The sequence below is a fragment of the Thermobia domestica genome, chromosome 16 (genome assembly GCF_964235325.1).
Source record: "Thermobia domestica chromosome 16, izTheDome1.hap1.1, whole genome shotgun sequence".
NCBI classification, from domain to species: Eukaryota; Metazoa; Arthropoda; class Insecta; order Zygentoma; family Lepismatidae; genus Thermobia; species Thermobia domestica.
The window spans coordinates 175,511,962-175,525,763 of record NC_137469.1 but is presented as its reverse complement, the minus strand read 5'-3'; the positions used below and the strand labels follow the sequence as shown (position 1 = coordinate 175,525,763).

The window sequence follows — 13,802 nt, the reverse complement described above, 5'->3', positions numbered from 1 at the left end:
ATCCCAGCACGGCCTTGCTTATCGCTATTGATTTTTTCTTAAATATCAGCACAAGACAGAATTGCAAGGCAAGCACTTGACCAAACACAGCGAAATTTCCCGCTCTTCCATTTTCCCTAAAATTTCGGGCATTAGTTAGCTCCAGACATTTTTCCAGACAGGCTTGAATCTAACCCGGGGAAACCTTGAAATCATCACTAAGTTTAATGAAGATGAAAATCGGAAATCTATTTCCTCGACAGTGAATATACAGTGTAGCATATGTTCTATACAGTCGGTTTGTACATTATGATGAATCCACACACTAGCGTATCCAGAAGCGTCGCTTGGTAGAGGCAGGTTGCTTCCTGGAAGAATAATGTAGGCTTTAAATAGTAATAGTTTTGCATCAATTCAGAATAACGTGGTGCATTGTTTTATACAGAATGTTTCAAAACAACACCGCCAACGTTTGAGAGGCGATTACTGACATAGGGTTGCCATATTACCTGATTTTAGCGGGTACCACCCGATTTTCAGGTCCCATATTCGTCCCCCGCTTAATCATCTCTTAATGACGAAAAACCACACGCTATTTTGGATTGGAGAGAAATCTAAGACAACTTTGTTGATCAAGTGTTGTTATATTCAACGTAAACTTTTACATCTCTGTGTCAATCTCAATCGCGAGTGGACAGATGACAGAAACAAGATGAACGTAGAAACTGCCAAATTATTACTACTGGTTTTGTACAATATGAAAGACGTATCATGCGTAGAATTTTATGATTGGATTTTATGCAATCGAGATTTTTTAAAGAAAGTTAAAGGGAATGAAAAATGTAAAAAAAATAATAAAATAAAAATTGGCATAATCACACACATTTTGGTTCAACCCATGAACACTAATGTATGATCTCATGGGTGCGTAGTTCTTTGATAACATTCTGTCCAGATCAACTGAACAAGTCTATGTTGTTACGTAATCTACATGTTTAACTAGTCTTTATATATTCAGAAATGATTGCAAATTGAACAACGGTATCCTTAACATTTTGTTTAGATTAGATTCATTATTAGTATTTTTTTTCTTTTAAAATGTTTATACTGTATTTCATATATTGTGAAAGTGTGGTAATTTCGTATGTTAGTATGATTTAGAGTAGCAATCTTTGAAAATGATTAGAAATTTTATAAGAGATGGACCAAGACTCCCAAATATATTTTAGCTTTCTTACGATAAAAGTTTAAAAAATATTTTGTATTTCTTAGAGAGAAAACCGTATGAGCAACATCTGTCATATATCGCTTTTTTTTTTGTTGTTGTTGTTGTTGTTGTTGGGAAAACTTGTCTTACAGATATCCTTATTAGAGATATCTTACTGTAATCAATACAACCCGGAGTTTGAGATAGTATATCTTTTGAACCTGAAGTGCTACACAAATAATGGTTATACCAAAATGAAGCCTTGTTCATGCACATATTTTTAAACTAGGAAGCAACAATTGAAGTACACTAGGAACCACACAGTGTTGCCAGATGTAACCGAAGGTGTAAATCATTTTTTTTGCAAACCATGTAAATTGACTCATAACTCATCCATGTGGATGTTCTGTTGTTAATTTTCAGTTTATTTAGTTGTAGTAGGTTAGAAACTATGGAGCAGAAAAAAAATTCATTTCCACCGATAACTAATCGGATGAGGCCTCTGTAAGGGGAACTAGGGAAATCGTAGTTTTCATAATTAACACTCTGATTGGCAAATTTGCTTATGTTTCAGTACATTAAAAGATGTGTTTAAGGACCTGTCTACATCATGAAATTCCTGAAAACAATGAAAAACAAACTTTGAAATTATTGTGATAAAATTTTTACTTACATGCACCCGCCAACACTGCTATTCATTTCTATGGGGCTATTTAAAACAAGAGGTATACAAGAACAATTCTCGAACTATTTAAGACCTGGAAACGAACATTCGCAGTGCCATTGAGAACATTAACACTTCTAATCTTCGTAAAGTTGCTACTAACCTGGTGAAACGTGTGAATCAGTGTTTGAATCAAAACAAGGGACTCCTTGCATCCGCGTAAGAGCTGGTAACTCATTTCTTATAGTAGCAGTGTTGCCGGGTGCATGTAAGTAAACATTTTATCATGATAATTTCAAAGTTTGTTTTTCATTGTTTTCAGGAATTGCATAATGTAGACAGATCCTTAACACACCTTTTGATGTACTGAAACATCAGAGAAGTTGCCAATTCAAAGTGTTAATTTATGAAAACTACGATTTTCCTAGTTACCCCTTACAGAGGCCTCATCCGATTAGTTATCGGTGGAAATGAAAAATTCTTTTCTCTGCTCCATAGTTTCCAACCTACTACAACTAAACAAGCTTAAAATTAACGACAGAACATCCATACGTATGAGCTATGAGTCAATTTACATATTTTGCAAAAAGAAAAACCTTCGGTTACATCTGGCAACACTGTGTAGTTCCTAGTGTACTTCAACCGTTGTTTCCTAGTTTAAAAATATATGCATGAACAAGGCTTCATTTTGGTATAACCATTATTCGTGTATCACTTCAGGTTCAAAAGATCTATCCCAAACTGCGGGTTGTATTGTATATTGGACACCCTGTACTTACTTTACAATTCGAGACTCACATTTTTTGAATTTAATAAGACATTAAAGGCAGAAACTAAATTTGCTTTACTTTAGTTTTGTGAGAAAAGTACATTGGAAATGTCACTTAACAAAGAAATCCCCCAAGGTCAAGATTTTATTTAGGAACTAGTATGTGCCCTATCCAAATATCCAAGTTTCAGAATGATCCAAATATCCCATATGATCTTTTTGCTGACATTTTCACTACAGTAACTTAAACACACTTTCCAGCACCGTTTCAGCTTGAACTAGCAGTATAACCTCGTTTCCCATAGAAAAATCTGATTACAACCGAAGGGCAATGTAATCGCAATCGGTTTCAAAGACATTGGCTTCTTGTTTCGGAAAAGAAAGAAACAATGATAAGTAGTCTATTCTATGCAAGACACAACAGGAGAGATAGGGTCTAATATTTCTTTCAACAACGGCAAAGCAAGTAACTGCACGACCATCTTTCTTGGAAAGTCTGTTTGCAACAATATACAAAGCAGCTGAGAGAATTCTTGAGGAAATAATGTTTTTCCTTTTTTTCCTTAAGAAGTGATCGGAAGTTATTTTAATTTGATATGGAAATTGAATCAGAGCCATTGAAATAGCATGTATGTTTTCTCCCCTTTCCCCTTCATCCATTTTGTCCCTCCCTGGTTCGATCCCCGACCAAATAAGTTTGTGGTGAACAACATTGTGTCCGTGGGTTTCTCGGCGTACTCCCGTTTACTTCCACATTCTTATTCCACCAATTATTCCATCATCATTCACTTGTCTTAATCATCCTTCTCCCTTAGCCTACAGGGCATATACGTGAGATGTTAACCTGGAAGATTTCATTTCATTTTCCTTTAGTCTCTCTTCTGTAATATGTAAAGTTCTCCCTTGTGCATAGCACCATGCCATGAGGGCATATAGGGAGTGTGGAGTTAATTCTCCAAACCTTCTTGATCTCAGTCGTAGATGAATGTGATGTTGTTGGCACCACGCTTCGGCCGCATTCCCCCTCCCCCATTCCCAGTGTTGGGAAGTAACGTAACGCAAGTAACGCGTTACTGGTAACGCGTTACTTTTTAAGTAACGTTTCCTAGTAACGCGTTACATTTTTTCCAAAGTAACTGTAACGGTAACGCGTTACAAATTTTTAAGTATCGTACCTAGTTTGCGTTATTTTTTTCGCGTTACATTTCGGATGAGTAACTACAATATATGTACAGTATATTTTTTTTCGGAAACAAATGTTTCTTTCCTGTAAGTCAATTTCTCAGAATGAAACAATCGAGCATGAACTACGTATGTCAGTGACCGACAGTCAGACACTCAGAGAAACAGATAAGTTTGTAGTGCCATTTTTTTTTTTTTTTTTTTAAGATGACGACAGCCTTAGGGAAATCACGTGTACTGATTGGAAGCACCTGGAAGATTTTGTCGTAGATTTTGACAGCTCCAAATCAATACATTCAGTGAGTGAACTAGGAGTGCAATGATACCGGTAGTATATTTTTACCTTTGATTGGTGTTGTTTTTATAAAGATGGAGAACGAGAATATTTTACAGTTCGAACATTTGAAAGAACACTTTTTTCTTAAGAGCTGAGGATGATGGTGGACTGAATTTAAAAGTCAACAGTCTGAAGTGCTCCGGCGGAAAATATCAACAACTAGGCTGCCATAATTAACGATTTACAGTAAGGGGTTAATATGAATAAACTGTGTTCAGATGAGCAGGCCTACTTTATTACTATAAAATAGTTTGCTGATGGCATATATTGAAGTTCTTTCAGATAGTTTGCTTATCTTAGAGTCCCGTTGATTATGGAGTAGTGTAATGTTTCTCTATATTCTTTATTTTTAATTTTACATGACAGCATTGTTATTATCATATAATTAGTTTAGCAGAATAATAATAAGCAACCATTTTTTCTAACGCATAGGAATGAGCACGAGTCAAGCTAAAACTCGACTCGACTCGAATTCAAGTCGAGTTTCGAGTCAAGTCAAGGGTAATATCCTCGAGTCGAGTTCCGAGCCGATTCAGTTTTTCGCGTCGAGTTTCGAGTCCAGTCGAGTTTGATAAATGGCTCGTTAGTTTTAAGTCGTCTTGAAACCATGGCCTGATTGCACTGGAAAACGAAAGCCATGAGAAATGTAAGCTAAACAGTAATATGGAATACTTTTAGTGTTGCTCAAGAGAGGGGATACTGCTCGCATCTCGTCTCGTCTCTATAGCGAGACCACAAGAGATCTTTTATAACAAACTCAGCTCGGCTCGGCTCAACGGTTGGGTGAGCTGTTGGCTCGGCTCATTGCTCGGTTCGGGTCGATAGTGAATGAGCTGTAACCCAAGCTGCTCGAGTCGTTGACAATTCTAAACCCGAGCCGAGCAGTTTTGAAGATATCTGGCCAGTACCCTATAACTTTCAACAGGGTTTGGCTAGAGCCCGAATACTCAACCTAGACCCTCAACCCAAATTCAGAAGGTCGTGAACAATGTCTTGACTCCTAGACTTCACGACTGCCGAGGTTGGCAATCAACTAATTTTTTAGTATTCAAATACAAACCGCCTTTTTTTTTATATATACAGTGTTGTTATAATTAAAAATAATAATATTAATAATAATCTAAGTTGTAGTAGTAATAGCGTCATTGATAATAATTATACTGTCTATGTAATATACTTGAAGAATGTACTCGAAACTACACACCGGATTTGGCTCGAGTTGACTCGAAACTCGACCCCAATTCGAGCCGAGTTGGAGGACATTTTTCGAGTCGAGTTCTCGGGTCGAGCTCAAAGATGTCTGCTTCTAGTCGAATTGAATGTCAAAGAAAACTCGCTCGTGTCCATCCCTACGACTAACGCAGTTTGGCATTTTATCAATGTTACATTATATGAAAATGTTCATATATCAAGTAAAAATTTGTCCTTGCATTTACATAAAGCGATTCAAAACGTGCAATAATAATAATAATAATAATAATAATAATAATAATAATAATAATAATAATAATAATAATAATAATAATAATAATAATAGCGGTAATAATAGTAGTACGGAAAATTGGAGTCATAATGTTTTTCCACATTTTTAAAGTTTCGGCCCTAAAAGTAACGCTTTAGTAACGCGTTACTTTCGAAGTAAAGTAACAGTTACTTTTTGGGGCCAAGTAACGCGTTACTAACGCGTTACATTTTAAGAAAAAGTAAAGTAACTTGTAACGCGTTACATTTTTACAAGTAACTTACCCAACACTGCCCATTCGAAAGTTATCGTAGCTTTCACACGCCTACGCTCAAAGTAAGAACAAATACTTGAATTCTGGAAAAACAATCCCTTGTCGTAAGGCAACCAAAACAATAGGTGTCTGGTGAAAGCAAACGAGTACATTTTAAAATGAATTTCATCAAAATCGGACAATCCGTTCGAAAGCTATTGTCGGATGCCACATACAAACAGACAGGCAGGACGGCCTGTAATAGGGAGCTTCGCACCCAAAATTCTCAAGGTTTGTTTCACGGCAATCTCAAATACTCGAAGGTATTCGAGTGCCGGATAGTAAATTTTCGAAACGAAAGTCGATAAGTCTTCAGCCTTATTGAATTTCCTTACCTCTACCTATATCAGTTACTGCCTCTATCCAGAGCTTTAAATTAAACCCTCGAAATCATATGTAAAATTATTTTTCTGCCTGCCCCATTATTGGCGCAATCGGCAAAGTGACTATTAGTAGACTAATGTTGTCTTGGATTCCAATTCCATTCGGGTGATGCATGTTTTCTCTTCCTCTTTCTCTCTTCTGACAGACTGCTTAAACCTTGTACAGATCTGTGGGGAAAAAAAACTTTTCCTTCACTACATTGCTAAGGAGAGAAGTTTTAAAATGAACACTGCATATATGTAATACATATTATATACAACTATGATAACCTCGAATACATAGTTTCTTTCGAACACTCCGATAATCCCGAACTTTTCTAAATATTCAAGCGACTCGACAAATGCAATCATATTGATATATTTCTGTATTTGCTGCTTTCAAACAATTCGAGACTCTCGAACACTTCGAGAGTCCCGAACGTTTCTGGAGTCTCACCAATACACTCAACACAGCTGCTGATGTATCTGGCTCAGTTGCATTTCGTGGTCGTTTTGATCGAGGTAAATCATTAACATTTCCTGTAGCCTTGAATTTGCGAATTAGTTTTCGCACAGCACTGTCTATGACCGGCTCGCGATTAGGATGTCGCTCTTTCAAGACGGCTGTTATTGTTGAACTGCGTCCTCCAGCTAAAAGGATAATTTCGATTCTTTCCTCTCGAGATAGCATCCTGTCCTACCTACAAGAAAAAAGTAAAGAGACTGTCGGTTCCCCTCTATATAATGTAACACACATAACAAAATTTAAGTGTAAGTGATAACATAACCCCATCAGGAAGTCGCGGTCGGAAATAGGGATTGCCGCCGTCGACGGTAGCCGGCCGCCGGAGGCAGCCGGCACCCGGCCGCGGCAGCACGACGATCTACTTGTCCAAAGTTGCCGGCCTTTTGCCGAGGCGGCAACCGATCGAAAATCTTAAAATAAAATGCCCTTTGCTGACTGTTGTCGACCGTCAGAGTCGGCAAAAAAGTCAGAAAAAGGCTTCTTTCCGACCCTCTGCCGACTCATTATGCCGGCCCCTTTTCGACGGCGGCGCCGGTGCATTTACTATGCCTTTATGGCTATTTGCCGACTGCTCGGCAATGCAACTATTCGTCGCGGTCGAAAATCGCGCTGCAATACGCCGGCAATCCGACCGCGGCATCTGGTCAGCATGGACAAATTGTCCGACTGTAGGCGGCAGAATCCTGATGAGGAATCTATCCTAAATCCATTCACAACTTCAAAACCGTTGCAGATTTTGAAAAAAAAGAAAAAGAAAAAAGCTTTACCGACAGATTTCTCAGTACTGAGATAATACAAATCTTAATTAGATAGATGCATCAAAGATGAAAGGTACAGGTAAGGTAATGGTGTGGTGTGGAATAGTATATGGGCCAAAAACTTATTGGACGTGCTTTCATTGATGGGACCTCAGATGGTGCACAATATGGAGATATATTTGAAAACACTATTATAAAACTTTTGTTGAACGACGAAGAGTGATTTCATCAATATTACCAACAAGATGGGGCACTGCCGCATTAATGAAGTAATGTAATCGATGGCTCAATGAACATTTTCCCGGTTGCTGGATAGGTCGGTCAGGAAGGTTCCCCGACCAACTCCGTTGGATTTCTATCTTTGGAGGCACTTTTTAAGTTATTGTATACCAGTGTAAAATTAATGGCATTGGCTACATGAAAAGGAAAATCATTACGGCCTGTAAACAAATATGCTTTGCAGAGTGCACAAGCACTGGGTCGCACGGTTAAGGGTGTGCATAGAACAGAAGGGTGGGCACGTTGAACATGTCATGAGATTGAATTTGTCTTATGTGTATTAGCTCTCTATTTTCTGGTTATTAAAGAATACGTAATGTGAGATGTTAGAAAGGTTGTTTTTTACTTTATTTTTATACTTTGAAACTTCGCACAGCGCATTTCACAGCATTTCACACCCTAAATATATTCACAACTTCAAAATTGTTGCATGTTTTTCAAAAATAACCTTGCCGTTGGGTTTCTCTTCGAATAAGGATGTTGTTTAGTATGTCACACAGCCATGTTGACATTTAAAATAAACAAGTTGATTCCAAGATGGCGGACGACAACCTTAAATACGTCATAGTGTTTCCCCCCTTGCACCAGCATTGATCCCACTTGACTCTGGATCGATTGCATTTACAGTTTCTCAAATATTATCCCGGTCCAGATTTTGTAACTATTTCATTTAACAAAATATCATCTTTCAATTACTTCCGACATTTGGACATTTTTCAGTATGGCAAACGAAGAAGTTGTGGGGTTTTAGTATGTCATTGACATAATCTTTACCAACATCTATGTCAAATTTTAACTTGTTAATAATTACTTCCTAAGCAGTGTTCGAAGTGGAAAAAAAGTAGAGACGGCATGCTTATTACGATTTTGACTCGACATACCTGCTATCGAAAGGTTGAAATACAGTGAGGGTATGTTGCCTAAAAGATTGCATTTTTATTTACATAATGACTGAAAACCACTGGAGAGCTTCTTTTTAGTTACGAGGAGTATGGAGAGACTTTGATTCTTGCCAACAACTTTCTGAAAAATAAATAAATAAATAAATAAAATCTTCTTATGTTGTATTATCGAGAATTATACACGAAAATGCACAAACAATAAGTTTTTATATTAACAATTTCCTGTGGGAATACTCCCGGACCCCACTTGAATGAGGGGTTTTCCAAACCCCCGTGAGATCTGCCTCCACAGCAGACAACCCCTAAATCCGACCATGCCCAAATCAACACATTTATATGAACTAAGACAAGAAGGCACACATACATACATACGAAAGAAACAATTCAACATAGCACATCAAAATATAAACTTGATGAACTCCTTTGAAGACACCTCTTTTTAAAAATAAAAGGTGGGGAAACCATAGAAAAAGTCGGTTTTGTTAACTCAGAAATTATTTCTACATAAGAAAATATTTTTATGTGCAAGGCTATTCGTCAATTACTCTGTATAAAAATAGACACCTTGCCCTTTGATGGGCGCCCTTGAATGGTAGTACAAGACTGAACGAGTTGCTAGAACGAGGTTAGATTAGGGGCATGGCGTAGATGTATTTTACTGGGACCACAGGACACAAGTTAGAGGTGAAGATGGTTGAGGATGAAGAGCTGTAGGAGATGAAAGATGACTGTGGTGTTTTCCAGTGAAAGTATGGTGCTGATAGGAAAAGGACCATAACCAAGCAGAGCGTGCAAGCAGCTAAGAAATACAGGACGATAACTTGTCGTAAAACGACAAGAATAAGTAAGTTGTTCTAGGGTGCCAAGGCCCTGTAGGCGATAGCAGTTGGGTGTGTTCCGAAGGCCCTGGCGGTACTTCTGTAGGGGAGTTTGGGGGGTATGCAGTCTGAGGCGACTATATAAAATGTGATGTGCATATGTCCAGGAGGAGTAATGAGGCCATTTACGAGTAGTAGGAGATAGTTCAATCTGCCAGTAATACACCGTATTTACCTGGTCCTCCTCGTGTCTGCCGTTGGAAACTATACCACTCTCGGTGTCGTTGATCATCTAGTTGGTAGTAAGGTACTGGCCGATAGTTTAAGTTTCGGAGGCTGTAGAAAAGCATCCCGTTTACTTAGTTCATCAGCAGTTTCGTTTGCCAGGTATGTTACAGTGCGAATAATTGTACAAAAAGGTTACCTGATATCCTCATTCTTGTAGTTGGTGTACCTGTTGAAAGATGTAAAAAATCCAGTTATTCTGCAACTGGTGAGCGCTGGGTTGGAAGCATCGAAGAACGCTCTGACTATCACTAGATATGCAGGTAGAAGTGCAGTTCGACCGAGATTGCTTCTCCAAGGCAGATGGACATATAATCAGGTAATGCTCGAGTTATGCGCAGATTAATGTAAGGAATGTAGACTCCAATACCTACACATATTCGTCCTGCTCGGTACTGCTTAGAGGCGTCCGTGTATATGAAAACAGCATCTGGGTGGTGCTGAGTAATATAGTCCTCCCATAAATGCGCTATCATGGATGTAGGAACGGTGCGTTATCCATGAGGCGTACAGAACGGAAATTCCATCTGACAGGTAATTAAAGATGTCTGGTAGGAAGATTGATAATAAGCATGTTTTGGTCCTCGATGAATATAGTTGCACCATTGTTTAAGTTTGACGTAGGCAAAATAGGTCCAAGGAAGTTGGTGGCGATAAGGTAACCGTTTCCGGTGATTACTGGAGTATAATAATAGCGTTTTGGGAATGATCGGTGAGGTTGTCATATCCATACGCTTCAAGAGGAATACCTTAGCTACATGGAAGGCACTGATTTGATATGGAAATATACCTGTTTCTTCTAGAAGGGTCATGGTCGGTGCGTTCCGAGGCTGTAATAAAATACGGAGTCCACTGGCTTGCAGCTTGATGCACGTATCGCTAAGTCTTCGGGGTAAAGACTATAGAGTTGGAGAACCATAAAGTTTTGCCTCCAGGCATTGACCATAGATACACAGTTGTACCCTTATATAAATGCCCCAGTGTTTGGTGCAAAGTTCTGTGAGTACACTGAGTACATGTTTTACTTTGGTAACAAGCGAAAAAAGGTGTGGATTCCAGTGAGGCCGATGATCAAGTGTCATTCCAAGGTACGAGATGTGAGTCTCCGCGGAAAGCGTTACATCTAGAAGACGCAGCGGTTCATATACGTTTCGACGTTTACGAATACTTGCTTTTCTTCGTTAACTGTAAGTCCATGTTCTCGACACCAGGTGTAGACGGTGATGAGAGCGTGACGAAGGGTACGAATTCCATTTATCACTGTCGGAGAGCGAACTTACAGTAAAAAATCATCAGCATACTGATTAATACGTAGTTGCGCTCGTACCTCTCGATGCAAGGTGGCTGTGAAGAGGTTAATAATAATGGACAAAAGGTCGAGCCTTGTGGAAGTCCTTGGGATACTGTCCGAGATTGAGTATAACGGTGCCCAATCTTCACCGACACCTGTCGTTGAATAAGCCAGTTGTGAATAGAACGAAGATACCCTGCTGGAACGAGATCAGGGAGTTCTTGAATAAGGACGTCCAACGGGACGCTATCGTACACACGCGCTAGATCAATATATATATCAATATTCAATCAAAGAAAGAAAACAAATATTGTTAATCCCCATTGTCGAGAATTATTTGTACCGTGTTATGCAAAAGTGAACTAAGCGCCAAATTTTGAAAATCCACGTAAATGCGACGATTGGTTCCTGATAAGCATTAGAACGTTTTGCACAATCGAAAAGAGAGGAAAACCAACACCTTTCCAAAAAAAGAAACATAATTTCACTTTAGATTACGGCTACCTTAATGCTGGACATCAACCTTTAAACGTAATTTTCTTAAAAGTATGAAAGTGGCGCTTAGTTCGTTTTCGCATGACGCGGTACATTTTTTATCTTTACATTTTACGTAATGGCAATTTTCACTTCACGTCAAGCCACCATACAATTTTTGAACAGGAATCTGATTATGGTAAGAGAAATGAGAAAGCCATAGGCCTATAGGATAATTGTCACGAACGTAGCACAACATTTAAACATAACTTAAATTAGTTCAGAAATATTTTGATTGGTGGCGATTTTAACTTACCAAGTAGGCATCGCCTCTTTATTTTATTTATCATGTAATCGATAACGGCACATTCAAGCACAAACGTAGCCAATCGTTTTGAAGTAATTTTGAAACTTTTGAGATACCGGTATATTTCAGGTGATGGCGATATGTACTTGATGTCAAATTACCATCGCCAGCTAATTTTTGATTAGCATTTTCATTATTGGTAAGAGAAATAGAAACCTCAATAGTATAATACAATCAAAGACAAATTTAACACAACTAATAAAACTTAATTTGAAGTTCGTTTGCAAATATTTTAATTAGTGGCGATTTTAACTTGACTGTTAACCGAGCATCACCATTTATTATTTGTTCAGATTCATAGCACAAGCAAACTTTTGAACGGCATAATACAGCACAAACGTATCTAAAGCGACTGAGAGTATTTTCTATAATTTGTTAAGAGTGGCTATATCGTCTTGACGTATGTGAAATACTTATGGATATGGTGAATATTCGTCCAGAGTAAACGGAAATATCCAAAGCCTTTCGGCAACACTGATCGATGTTTCTACCGTGTTTTGTTTCATGGGTTAATCATTAAAAGGCCTTAGCAGTCAGTTTCATCAAAATCATAAACAAATATTTGTATTTTCATTAACGTTTATGCTATGTAAAGGACAAATGGTATTTTGAATCTAATAATATAGGTAAGTAATACTTCCCGAATATCTCATAACACCTAATAGATAATATGCTTACGTCGTCTGCTTGGTAAGATAATATCGAAGTGCAGAAAACAGATTTTTGACGTATAAAGCTATATTTTAAATCTAAACTAATTGTAACATTCAAGATTATTGGTGTCATGGCACGGGAGATGTTCACACTATTTGCCCAATACTCTTCCATTATGTACTTTTAATACATAACTATGTAATACACTATTATTAATTTACTATGCGTTTAGGGAAGTTTAGGTACACCATTCTAAATAACTGTTGAGAAATTATAATTCTTTAACAAACTTCCTCTTTATTACCCTCTAGTGTATTTGCAGTTGACGACATGTTGATATCCTAGATGAAATAGATTGTTAAAAGGGCCAACCGAAGGTAGTTATTGAAAAATGATAATCCTTTGGTACTGGTTTACTTTTGGCGCACCAGTAGAAAGAATTGTTGGAAATGTTTCTACTAGACAATATGAAAATATCTCACTTGGCATAGATAATATTCAATGTGTCCGCCAGAAGTAATTGTTGAAAATTTGCAATTCTTTTACGATTTACGTAGAAACATGGTTTCTGGATATGTGACACTAAAACTAGTGCAAAAGACAAACCAACTTGTGCTAGGTGGCCAGGTGAAAGCACGAATTCTATGTATGCACAGCAGAGCGAAACTGATGTGCTCGCGCGTTAGCGAGGGTAGTGAAAATAAGGGGATTGTGCTAATGAACGAGTTTCATTAGCATTTCTCATGGTTTCATATTAGTAAGGCTCCAATACAGGTTCTGTACATTGTGCATAAATATACTGCAGGCAGAAAATGGCATCAAATAGAGTCCTCTTCGGCAATGTTCTAGAACACAGGTCCCCCTTCCCATTTAGCTGTAATAAAGACAGAAAACAACGTGCCCTGCGGGGCTGTAACCCGCCTTCACTCGCTAAGCACTTGTAATGATTGTGTACTTGTAAACCTAAAATACACCTGTATTACTTCGTATTTAGGCTAATTCTTTTGCCTGAAGAAATTTATTCCTTATAAACTTATCTTTTCACGGATAGTATTAGATTTTTTAAACTGTACTTGAAGTTGATCAGCACCTAATATTAAGGATAAGTTTAATGAGTGATAAAGGAACGTAGGTAACTATTAACATTTTTGTTATAATTTATATATAGTATCC

The 13,802-nt window shown here is 37.9% G+C and overlaps 1 protein-coding gene across 6 annotated transcripts in view; it reads left to right on the top strand.

The window, feature by feature from the left end:
- The first annotated feature begins 12,446 nt into the window (after nt 1–12,446).
- The window catches only part of Rbcn-3B (WD repeat-containing protein Rbcn-3B), a 334,889-nt gene continuing 333,533 nt past the window's right edge, over nt 12,447–13,802 (top strand). For all 6 annotated transcript variants that reach the window (XM_081743283.1, XM_081743279.1, XM_081743282.1 and 3 more), the window contains exon 1: nt 12,447–12,601. The gene's annotated coding sequence lies outside the window, so the exon portion shown is untranslated. The remainder of the gene's footprint in view (nt 12,602–13,802) is intronic.